Here is a 13,061-nt window from a genome sequence, read left to right on the forward strand (position 1 = left end):
AATTGACTAATTTTTTAGCCCGAATCGATGTTTGTTTATCGAGCTTAAAGCCGGCTGAGTCATGGACTTTTATGGCCATTACTTGGCTCACATATATAGTTTATAAGTGTGTGTGTGTTATTGCATGCACTTCATTTATTTTATGCGTTCGCTGGATCCTTAAATGTTCATGTATTTCGTTAGTCATTCTGAACCGCCTTTCACCCCCTTTCATCCCCTCATCTGCAGTGCTCCGTTCCACTGCATAAAATTTATTTCGTTTTTATTATCATTCCGTGCATTGAGTGCTGCCCGCCCCCCACCAACCCTCAGCTCTACACCCCCGCATTTTTCGAGCGGAAGGAAAGTAAAAAATTCAAAGAACCGCCTGCAATTGACCTGCTCTCCCCAGCGCCCCCTTTCACTCTCGACAAAATGTTTTTTCCCGGAGCAGGGAGAAAAATGGGGAAAAAAATAGTTTTCGCCCCCATGTAAAAATATGTAAAGTTGCAACACGTTCCTTCTGGCCTGGCCTTTGTTGTGGCTGGCATATTCCTCTAAAAAATAAAAAAAATATGGGACGGGGGAGACCCCAAATACATATACATATATTTATATATATGTTCCTGTAACAATAACAACAAGGACAATGGCAGTGACAACAAGGACAATACTGTATGAACTGAAGAAGCGGGGGTGAGGTGTCGGTTGGGATTCCCTGTCTATTTTAGTTGTTGGGGTAATTTTTTCCGTCGTCGTCGCTTTCTTTATGCTTTGCGTTCAAATAATGTCATTTCGTAAATTGCTTCACTTTTCTCCATCCCACAACCCCGCACTATCACCATCACCAACATTACCAACATCACCACCCCCAAACCAAACCGCACACCCTTGTTGGCATATTTTTTTAGGGCTTCCAACTGAAACACAAACATATAGCGATATATATCCACATACATATCGGGAGTTTGCTTGGGTTCGTTTTCTTTTATGTTTTCTGGGTTGTTTTCTGTTCTGTTCTGTTCTGTTCGGTTCTGTTTATTTTTTTCATTTTGTGTCCACCGCCAACAATTGGCCTTTTAGCTCTGGCACCAGCTTTGGTTCCTCCGGCAGCTGTTCTTCCTGTTCCTGCGGCTTTTGTTTCATGGCACCCACTCCTGCTCCAACACCCGACGTGTGTCCATGTCCTTTTGAAACTTTGCCTTTTGTTTGGCGCGAAAATCAATTAACGCGCTCAATGAGCTTCAAAAACTTTTGCCCCAGCCAGCACACAGCACACACAACAAAGCCAATTTACAGTTAACCAAAATGTAAATGTCCTTCTTTCGGTGGAGGAGTGGCTGTGCGGCAAGTGTCAACTGCTTTGATAAGCTGTTAAATTTAATGTGCTTCAATGTCATAAAAGTCTGTGGCAGGGACAGCAGCTGAGGGAGATTCAAAGGAGCCATAGCACGAAAACAAGTTTGCAAAGCCATATGAAGTCATCAGCAGTGCGGCAACAACTCCTCCCAAAACGATTTTTCCGGGTGGTTGTGGTTTAAGTTGGGAAAATCTGAGCAGAACAGCTGATAAGTGCATGTAAATCAAGGTGGGAATCCAGCTCTGCAGCAGTTCCACCGATAAATAAAAGAATAATATATATATATAAATAAATCTGATACGAAATCCGATTATTATGTTCCTACCGACTAATTTTTTTTTAAAGATTCGATTGAGTCTTTAACCTCGCAACGGAAAGAATGGTCGTTGAGTATCCATCCCTGAAGACGGATCCCGAAGGGTTTTGAAATATATTGGATAAGGTGTTTTTTGAACAAAGAATAATAAAAATCCTGTTGCACACTAAGTAGTCGTCTCACGTATTCGATAACGTCGATAGTTTTGATTATCAATGATGGCCAATTTCGATATTATCGATAGCGGAAAGCTATTTGCTTATTTTTAACATAGAAAACGTTATGTTTTATGAATGTTCATTTGATCATATATACTTTGATTTTACTTTGGCTTACTATATCTAAATAAAATTAAGATACAAATTTTATTTGTAGACCTTTGTTATTGCCACGCTTATTTTTGCTATGGTGCGCCACTTCATCTTTACCGCCTTATCCTATTTCCGCCACTCAACGACTTTATTTAATGCACCTGCTCGATTCCCATGTGCCCCGTCAAAAGCCGAATCAGTTTCAGATACTGATACGCACTTGCCGCGCTTCTCATTCAATTTGTGATCAATGCGCGAACATAATGCGGAGCATCCCGATTCTTTGCAAAGGGGCTTTCAGTTTGCATGCCGTAATGGCTTCTGGTGGCGGCGCCAAAGCGATTTGCTGCCAATTGCCCCATTTGCCCAGGTGATTGCATTCGCACATGTATTTGCGTGCTGCCTGAGAGATTTGGGGTTGCGAAGTTTGATTGGTCCTTTGCGGTAAATACTGCATGCATCAACTGGCTCCACCAAACTTGTCCGACAATTAAAAGTGGACAAACTGCAGTCTGGCCAAAACGCCAGAGCCTTTGAAGTGGCCGATAGACCGCAAACTTTAATTGCATGTCCGGCAAAAAGTGGGGACAATTGACCAATCAAGCAAGTTGCAGAACTTTGCCAATTGTCTTTGATTTCATAGGCGGCCATGGTTTGCCATGGTTTGCTTGAGTTGCGTGTTTGCACAAATTGCGGCTTGTGGGTAACTCGATTCGGCTGCCTATTCAGTCTGCTTTCGAGTTTGGAAGGCCATTTATTGCCCGGCTCTGATACCACTAGATTTATCTGGGCCTCAAAGCCGAAGCATTGTCGTTGGCTTTTTCGCACCCCAAAACTTCTGCTCACCCTCTGCGATTCGCACTTGGCTTCTTGCCAAAAAAAAAAAATTCCCTGCTTTTTGGGTCTTAAAAATTCAGCTTATTGTCGTGTTCGGTTTGCGTGTTCGACTGTATTGTGCCGGATTTTTGGATTTTTCCCAAACAACAATTATTTTAGATTTGTGTGTTTTCAGCCATGAAATTAATTTCGGTTCTTCGGCTCTTTGTGGTGACCGGTTTGTGTTTGTGCGGCTAGTGAAAACTTTCATTAACTGCCTGTGCTGTGACCTTAATCAAGTGTTTGGGTGGCTTTAAGGTTACCACCCAACCCCAGCTGTAATTGCAGGATCCTGCCTGTAAGGCAATCTGAGTTTCAGTCAGTTGGAATGAGCATTGAAACTTGAACGTCGGCCATCGATACCGAAAGCCGAAACTATGAATGCCACTTCCATAATTTGCCACTTGCCGTTGCCGTTGCCATGCCATCGAAATCCCCTTCCCCACCCTGAAAAGCAGTGAGCCGTAGAATTTGCTCCGTTCCACATGCATGAGTGCATCTTGACTCTCGACATGCCAATTGCAAAATTGTTTTTCGTGCCTCCTCCTCTGTATCTTCTCCATCAGGGACAGGTTGCCCTGGCAACAACACAATCAGTCCGTTTTGGCCAAGCACTGGGCAATGTAAAGGTGCATCTGCATCTCTATTTTCAACGGGGCCTCTTCATCATTCCATCGAGTGTGTGCCCACTCTTCATGTCGCTATCTTATGCCAGAAACATACCACGGTACATCCAAGTGGCTCATCATCACAACCACTGTCCACTGTCTATTTTCCCCACCTCCATCCTCCAACCCATCGCTTTCCAAAATGGATTAAAAATGCCCTGTGTTGGCGAAAATTATGGAGATGGCGGTGCCGGCAAATTAGTTTAACAGGCAGTCGAAAAAAAACGCTAAATTAATTTCAATGGCAGGCAAGTGAAACTGGAACTCAGTTAAATTCCGTTTGACAGTGAATAAAACTGAAAACTGCTCGCGTTGCGTCTGCCAGTCTCGTTTGGCGAGGTCTGGGTTAAGGGTTTTTCACGGCAATTCGGCGGGTTTCGAAGTTCTGCTTCAACAAAATGCAATTCATTTGGCGCCACTGCCATTGCTACTGCTACTTCCATTGCCACTGCCGACGCCATTGGGCGCCATTTTGTTGCCGCAACTTTGAATAGGGTGGAAAAGGGGGGGATTACGAGTGCAGCAGGGCAATGAACAAGTTTTTTTCACCCCTCAAACATTTTTTTTCGCTACAAGTTCTTGGCAAAAAAGTTTCAAGTTTATTAGAATGGCAGTGTTGCTAAATGCCAGTGCTGGCCATGCCCAACGCCTCCCTCTAAGTGGGTCCAGTAATGGCCAAAGTTGAACGCCAGCCGCTGAGCCAGGCGGCCAACTGCAGTCGCCACTTTGTGCACTGACGAAAAAATTAGCATACATTTTATGCCAACCGACAAGCTGACAAGTGTCATAGAAAAAAGTAACACTTTAGTGTATGTATTTGTACGATTATCCTAAACAGACGTTGACAAGTCATTTTTCCTATAAGAAGGTAAGTGCTGTGTAATAAAACCATAATTTGTATTAATAAGTTTTGACTTTGATTATTAATTTTTTTGATGTGTCTTAAATATTTCAATACAGCGAAATGCGTTATAAAAGCCAGTGGAAGTATATGTCTCTAAAACGTTCATACAAAAGTAGATCACCCTAATGGGCAGCCATACTTATACATTTTTGTAATTACGACAATCAATATACTTTCAATCATAAAGTTGACTTAAATGACTTCACACCTATCACTTCTAAGAAAAAAATAAAATATTTTTATAATTTTCAAAAACCTCCCTACAATAGATATTAATTTAAGTCAATTTTACTAAAACCTTCTGTAAACTTTTGTTGTATCCTAAATTAAGTACAGTGCAGTTTTCAGAGGCACGTCTGCCTTTTGGCCAGCCACTTTGGACCCAAGCCCGATTCCACTTTGATTGGCACTTTGAAGGCTCATTGTCGGTGGGAATCAGATTAGAAGCAAGCTCATTGAGGGATGCACTTTGAGGTAGCTCAAGTTCGCATCTGACTAATTCCAGGCCATTTCCGAGGCTGCACTCAGTCTCCGGAGCCCAATGGCATATGCCACATGCCACATGCATCTCTGTCAGCGATTCCACCTCGATCCGAGCAGCAGTGAAATGTAGCAGAAAATATGGCGTTAGTCAGCGGAGAAACAGGAAGACGGAGCGGTCCGCAAATGGATTGCCTTCCACGTGGGCAGGCAGTGAAAAGACAGAGCGAAGTACGGCGAACCGGAGAAGTGAGTGAGTGGCCAAAAAAGTCCGGGGCAAGCTTACGCAACACGCTCCCCAGAGAAAGACAAAGCTGAACGTGTTCGGGGGACACACCGAATATATTCCAAATTAAGTCCTTATCCAGCGCTAAAATATATGCAAATTGTTTTCGGCTCATGTCAGACATAAACTCTTTTTATGGCCAAGTGACATGTAAATCCACCTAACCCACTCCTCCGCCTCCCCCTCCCTAAAACCCCTCTCTATTTGTCTGGCAAACACTTTCGTCTGCGTCTGGCAAAAAGAATTATTTCTAGGGGGCCCGAGTTTGTGTGCCGATGATGGCGACGTGTTCACGTTTATGCACCCTCCGTGTATCCAGAATCAGATAAGCGGAGCACACAACTCAACCCACTCCAAAGTTGGACTTAAACCCCCCTTAAGCACTTTAAGTCAGCGGCGGATCCCCCAGAGGGTGTTTCTGGATTCAATCGCCCCCAACGACGTAGCTAAATAATGATATTAGGAAAATACACTTATTTGTCGTTGGATCACTTTCTTTACTTCAATGGCATCGCATCAAATCGAACCATTTTTTAATAGTTTTTTTTATTGAAAATAAGAATTCTCTATATTAAGTCGAATAGTAGAATGCCCAGCTTTTACATGACGGATTAAACAAACTATACAATTAGGCCATTTTGATTTTAAATAACTAAATTCTTACGAACAAAAAAAAAATGCCTTACTTATGAAATAGAATTCAGAATTTAAAAAGGCTATTGACAGTGTGGCTAAGATTATTTTATTCATATGTTAGATGTAAAACATTTATCAGAAGTTCTGTACCAAAAAAATCTATTTTGATACTTACCCCTTTGCAAAAACTTGTTGGTATCCGTCCCTGCTCAACTTACAGGCAATTTTCAGGGTAAGGGCGGAGATTTGCCGCCACACGTTGTAGAATAATTGCGAATCATAAATATGAGGCACGACGTCCTCGACATTATTTAGAGGCAAACAGCAGGCCATAACTCTGCCTCCCCCTTGGCCCTGTTTTGCAGTTATGGCCTGTTGATTTCGCAGAGTGCAGCTAACAGTTAATTAAGACATTCAAGCCCTGTGCCACCTCACCGCACCCACCCACTTTTCCGTCCAACGACTCATTCACGTCGTACTCCGCTCCGGATCATCGCGTGTCTGCATCGCGGAGGGAGGAAATGCGGAGGGAGGGGAGTGCAGCTGGGTGGGAGAAAGACTTTCCATGTTCCGAGTACTCCTCCCACTCCCACTCTTCTTACGCCTAAAACATGCACTGGGGCTGGGGCTACAAGCTTCTAATTGAGCGTGCACTGGGCGCTTCTAATTATCGCACGGAGCGAACAGTTTCCCATTTCCCATTTCCCATTTCGATCCTTTGACGCCATTGTTCCCCTTTGCCAGGACCCTTCATCTTGTTTGTTGTTTACGGCAAATGGTAAATGGTAAATGGCAAATGGCCTGCGACATTCGGGTTCAGGCGGCGAAAGGTTCAGCCGAAACATGAATTAAGTTGTTTGCCGTCTGCGATAAAGTTTAAAGTCGCTCCCCTTTGGATGGGAATTTTAGGGCCTGCGGTTGGGGATCGTACTCCCCATTTACCTACCAACCCACCCATCTATCCATTCATCCATCCATCCATCCATCCATCCATCCATCCATCCATCCACCCATGCATTCATCCTTCCTAACTTCATTACCCAGCACGGAGCGGTGTGTATGTGCAAATTTCCTGTTCTGCTTTTTACGGCGGCACGTAATCAAATTAAGCAATTACTCCCTGGCGTCTCCACATCCACATCCCCACCCACATCCCTTGATTATGGGGCAACTTCAAGGGAAAATCACCAGCTGAGAGGAGCGTGGAAGTTTGGCCATGCAATCATAACGGTAAACGTTTCGCAGGCAAATGAATTTGGAACTCCGAACCACCCGAAATGTTACCCTGCGAACAAGTGGCAATCACTCCAACACCCACCCTGAAACAGAAGGACACCGCATGTCCTGGATAATCCGTAGTGATGTCTGGTACTCGAGCATCGAATAGGAAGAAGGACTTACAACTGGGTTGGAATGGAATGGGTTGCCCCCTCTCCCACCAAAATTAGAATGATAATCGTTTGGTTTATGGCCAATTAATCAACTCCCCAACGCCGCTAAACCAAAAAGGAGGCTACACTTCCATGGGCACTATGCGTTGTCACAGCCGCTCCCTTAATGGCTCCTAAATAAACATCCAGGACATGACTCTGGCCACTTTCCAATTGGACAAAAGCCCTTCTGCAAGCGATATATTTACGATTCGCCTGGTTTCTAAGGATCCTGCGAAATGTTTCCATGTTGTCAATTAATAATATTGAATGTGAACCCAATGGAGAGTGGGGATTCTCGTATTCACAGTGGCCTTGGCCTTGGTCATCCCATCACCCCCTTGGTGGCCATACATCCTTTGTATGCTTTGTATCCTTTCGCCTAATCGCTCGGTCGTAAAGCTTTGAAGGCTCCCTAATTATAACTGACCACGCAGCAGTGCAATTCGCTTGCGTTTGTTTCTGTTTCTGTTTCTATTCCATTTCCATTGAAGTAAGCTGAAAAGAACTCCCCCACTGACCTAATGAGCCATTTAGCCAATTGGGGTTAATGTCCACACCCACAGGATCGAATAAGGAGCACCGTGAAGAAGTGGGCGTGGTGCCGCCCACTAACTCAACTCAGCTGAAGTCAACTTGTGCGCGTCTGCCTGATGAATTTTTGAAGAGTCTTCGTGCGAACTTTCAGCCAGGATAAATATATCAACCCGATTACCGACTCCGAACTTCCTCCTCTTGATTTCCTCGTTTCCTTTATTTGCCGAGCTCGCCTCTTCATTTTCATATTTTCCTTGTTTATGGCCAAACATTTTGGTCACGTGCCGAGGACGTGAGCATTTTTAGGCAACTTTTCGACGTGGAATAGAAGTTTGTTTGGGATGGCGAAGGGGTAAAGGAGTAAAGTGTGTTGCAAACTTGTCCTAGGGGTGTATTTAAGTGCATTGTTCCATCACTGATGACTACAGCAATCGATGGCTTACCGCAATTGCAGTGTAGTCCGAAGTTGTTGGTGCGAATTACGATATCATCTGGCCCCTTGGGAAGACTGCGTGTCGATGGATCCATTGCAGCAGGCACTTTCCCTGAATCGTCTGATTCAGCTTAGTCCTTGTCGAACATAACACAACTCAACAAGACAGGACACAAACAGCTCCCAGCCATCAACGTCTCCAATTGCAGGAGGAAAATGGACGAGTGTGCGAGTGGAAACGGAAAAGATGCAGTTCGATAGCTTTTGATTTCAATTTGTCATTGGCTTGGGTTCGGATATAAAATCGGGATCAGCACCGTGGTTCCGCCCACTCTACGCCACATTCCGACGCCGCCCTTCTCACTGAGAACTCATGAAACTGTAATTGGAAGTCCCTGCAGCTGGCTGTCCGTGCCAGTTTGAGGAGGACTCCGGCATTGGAACGTTGGAGTGTTTCCCCAGCACTACATATTTGATAAAACGAAACCGGCACTGAAGTGACAGATTACCCCGCATTGCAGCAGGCCAGGGCGGTGGTATGCTGGCACCATGGCGACTCACATATTAATTATTGGGCCACAATATTGAAACAGAAACCCCTGCAAATGCTCTCAGGCAGATGACAAATCGATTTCTTTGCCTTTGCATGGCCATCAAGGGGATTGACCTGAAAGCAAACCCTTGTTACTCTGGCCCTCACTCGATTCCAGTTTCAGTTTCGATATCCTTTTGCCATCTCCAACGACCATGGGTGTCAATTAGGCTGGGGAAAGCTTTGTCCGCCTGCAAATTGGCATTTCATTATGGATTCCATCCCGTTGCCATCGCATTGCGCATTCATTGAGCTGCTTATCACTGTCTGTGGATGTGGCAGGCGGAATATCGAGGGTTCTGTTTTCTTTTTATTCCCTTTTAGCCGCCTAGTCCACATATTTTCCAACTCATTTCATTGCGAGTTGTGCGGAATCATCTGAAATTCCAAAATATCACTGCTAAAAAGCAAAGCCATGTCTGAGTACGCCCGTATCCTGTATTCTGCCTCCTGGTGTTATCCTTCATCCGTGTCATCATCCACGTTTTCCCCACTTTACGATCGAATGCTAATAAAGTCGTCTGCCGTCGTTGGCCGTCGGCGCCAACTTGCATAATTCAATTACATCCGATGCAGACTCATAAAACTAAATCAAAGGAAAACAAAGCGTCACGCTTCATTTACTTTAGTACAACTCCTCGGCGGGGAGCTCCCCTTATTCTCCTTTTCCGCATTTCCCACATTTCCTACATTTTCCCCAAACCAACAAGCCCGCCCCCCTCGCATTCCAAAGTGGAGACACATCGAGCCGGCTAAGAGCAATAAAAGCGTTTGCCAAGAAGTTCTCCTTGGGCTCTTATTTCGCCCCAGCAAGTATTCTTAGTATCCTTCGTGTTGCTAGTCTGCTTATCCTCTTTGGCCGCCACCCAGCTCCTAGCTGCTGGCTCCTGACAGTTGACGTCCGTGGTGGTCTTTGCCAGAATCCAAGCACTGAGCTGCGAACTCCAGACCCGTCGTCTGCTGGTCATGCAACTTTCCCGTCACTTCCGACGCCCCCGAGGCGCTGCTTTGCATGGAAAGCGGCAAACAATTTCCTCGACTGAAAGTTGGCTGCGACTTTGATTCTAGTTTGGCCCCGGCAATAATAATATCGCAGAATGTGATTGTCGTGACTGATTGCACTGGGCTCGGGCAAAAGTTGGCACTCGCAATTTCTTGCAGTGCACTTAACTTTATTGTTCGCCAGCACCAGTACCAGTACAAGAAGTCGGGTTTACGCTTGTGGCGGATTTGAGTTAGTGCCAGGCATCAGGCATAAAGTGTTGGCGCATTATTATCTTTCGGACTTCATAACTTTTGGCCGTAAAGTTCTGATTGGTCGCCGGCGGAGTGCCAAAAATAGTCTTGCTTGAAACAACAACATTTGAATTGCCAGTTGGCGAGGCCAGAGTTCCGCCCTCTTCATTATCTTCACATTTATCGAGCTAATTAACAGTCGGGAAATACGTGAGGCAATTGAGGCGGCAGCACGGAAAACGCCTTCAGCTCGAAGACGTCTGAACGAAATGTATTTAAACTGAAAATGCCACATCACAAGAGAAAACTGACTGACAGCAAGTGTTGAGGTCATGAAAGAGGAGCGCTCTGCAAATGGTTCGACAGGCGTTGAGCAAATGAAATGGGCGAAAATGCTGTGTGAAATGCTGGAGGATTGCTCAAAAGATGTTTGATTTGACAGCCATTCAAGGACTGCAGTTGCACTCGACTAGTAGTGGAGAATGGGAAGTAGTGGTCATTTCGGGCATTTGCTGGGGCGAATAATGCACAATCCTTTTTTACTGTTTTTTTTCTGTTTTCTTTTCCACTTGCTGGACGGTACAATGTCTTGCCACTGTCTGCCAACTGCCAAAGTGCTTCCTTGTATTCTGATCCTGGCGTGGCGCCTTCGCAGTCTGCGTATCCGACTGGGTTTTATGATGGCGCAACAATCTGCAGGCTGTCGGGATTACTTTCATGCGGCAATTTGTTGGCCAGTTGGCAACTTTTGCCACATCCCGCTGTCCAAATGCAGGACTACGAATCCACATCCACCCTTGCTGCTTCTTTTATCCCAGCTCCTGCTGGCTTCTCCCTTTCTGGTCACGTGCCCATTTTGTTTACATGCCGCATTAAGGGGATTCCATTCCGTTTAGTTTTCACTCGCTATGTTTCGTTTTATTGCGATTTGATTCTATTTTCTGTTTTGCAACACACACATATATACCCTGTTAGCTGCTTGGTCCCTGCCACAGATCAACGCATATTTGTTTTTACTCTCGCATTATTATCCTTATCCCACCCTTTATTTTCTTCTTTTATTTTGATTCCCTGATGGGGTTGGTGTGAACTTTGGCACTCAGCTGCAGCTTTTTCCCCAGTTTATCCTGTTTCCTGCAACTCCTGCAACTATTTAGTGCTTGCCACTGCCACTTCCACTTCCACTGCCACTTCCACTCTTGTTTCTACTTCCATTTACTGTTCTGTTGCGGCTGCTTATTGTGTTCTAAATCCGCCCAAGTACTGCCATTTGTTGCATCGAGGGGTGAACTGGCTTAACCTTTCCTTTTGCACTTTATCTTCAGCTCTTCCTACGCTCATTACTCAAGGAGTAAGCTTGTGGCTAAATCCGAAGGGTGAAGTGGGGAGATGTGTTTGCCTCGCTGATAAGTGCACGGCTGGGGGGATTAGTGGTCTCTTATCAGTCGGCATTGGTGTGGCTCACCTTCTCCCATCGAGACTTTATCGCAGGCAATTTACTTGCTGGCAGCTTAATGGCGCCCAACGCGGCACGTGCTCCACGTGCGAACAGCTCGCAATCGGCTGTTGAGATTGCAGAATCGAGATCGGAGGTTGACTGCTGAATGCTGACTGGCGCCTGGTTAGCCATGAAAATTTTAATTATTTCCAAAGGCCTTGTTATGATTTGTAATTGGTTTTCTTTCTTCTCGTTTCATTTCCCTTTCCTTAATTAAAAGTCCGAGCGTATCGCACAAGAGGACAAGTTGGAGGGCCTAAAAGTTGGCACTTTTTTGTTTGCCTTCGCTTGCCTTCGGTAATGAGGCATTCTCCGATCTAATGGCGAACTAATCAACCTTTTTTAATTGAATTCCTGGCGACGGAGCGGAGCTGTCGTGTCCAGAACCGGGGGGACAAATCAACGAAAGTTATTTCATTAAAAAATTTTAATTGACATTCGTTCTGCCAGCAAATTAAGCTTTGTGTCGTGAAAATATTTGCCCATCTCAGCGAGAAGTTTCGGCCAGGCCATCTGTCAGCCGGACAGGTCCTGTCCCAGGACCTATTACCTCCCTTGCCATCCAATTTTTACTTGCCCAATGAATCAAGCTGACAGAGCTCATATATATTTCTATTTCAGTTTTTTTTTTTTCGGACTCGGACTTTTTGTGCACAGTTTGCTCGTCCCTCTTTATAGATATTTTGATGTAATTACTGCGACAAGTTGCCCAATTCGCTTAGTTCGGAGTTCGTTTTATTTAATTAGTTTGGAGATTGTTTGTCCCGGCTCCTTTGCCTCCTTCTGCTGTTTTTTTTTTTTTTTTTTTTTGGCTACTTTAGCTGGCAACAGGAAATTGCTCCGTTTCGCCGGCTGTTGAGTGACAAATTGAATTTGCTGTGATAAAATGGGGCTACTTGTAAAGGGGCCCGGACATCAGATCCTGTCACAAGCACAGCGGGTATATCAACCACACATACTCTCAAGCAATTAGATTTTTAGTACCAGATCTTCCTAGTCTCTACAGCGATGCATTGTTTTGCCCCCAAAAAACCCATTTGTGGAGGCAACCTAGTTTATCTACACATTCTGTTCAACATTCCGCAAAAGAAACCAGAAATCCTCCTAGGGGTATTTAGTACTATGCTCCAATTTCACAGGAATAGTGCTGGCTTATATCCTATTCGGAACTAGTTCTTAGCAATATGCTTTAAAAACTGTAATAAACACGCACAAAACTAATGCAAACTATAGAGAGACGGATTTAAAAAGCTATCCACTGTTTAAGTATTTTAAAATAATGTTAAATATTATATTTTAGTATTAAAACCTCTACCGAAAAAACCGCTAGGCTATAAAAAAAACACGGGGTTTGCAAAGGTGGAGTTCCAAAACTTGCATTTATTATTATTTTGTGATATTTTTTAAACCTTTTTTTTTGAGTAATTTTTTCTTTTATCTAATTTGTTTTATTTATCTTTCGCTTAAAAAGTGTTTGCTTAAATTATATAAATTTTTATGTAACCCAAGATGTGCACAA

This window comes from Drosophila elegans, unplaced genomic scaffold, assembly GCF_018152505.1.
Source record: "Drosophila elegans isolate 14027-0461.03 unplaced genomic scaffold, ASM1815250v1 contig_183, whole genome shotgun sequence".
In the NCBI taxonomy this organism is placed as follows: domain Eukaryota; kingdom Metazoa; phylum Arthropoda; class Insecta; order Diptera; family Drosophilidae; genus Drosophila; species Drosophila elegans.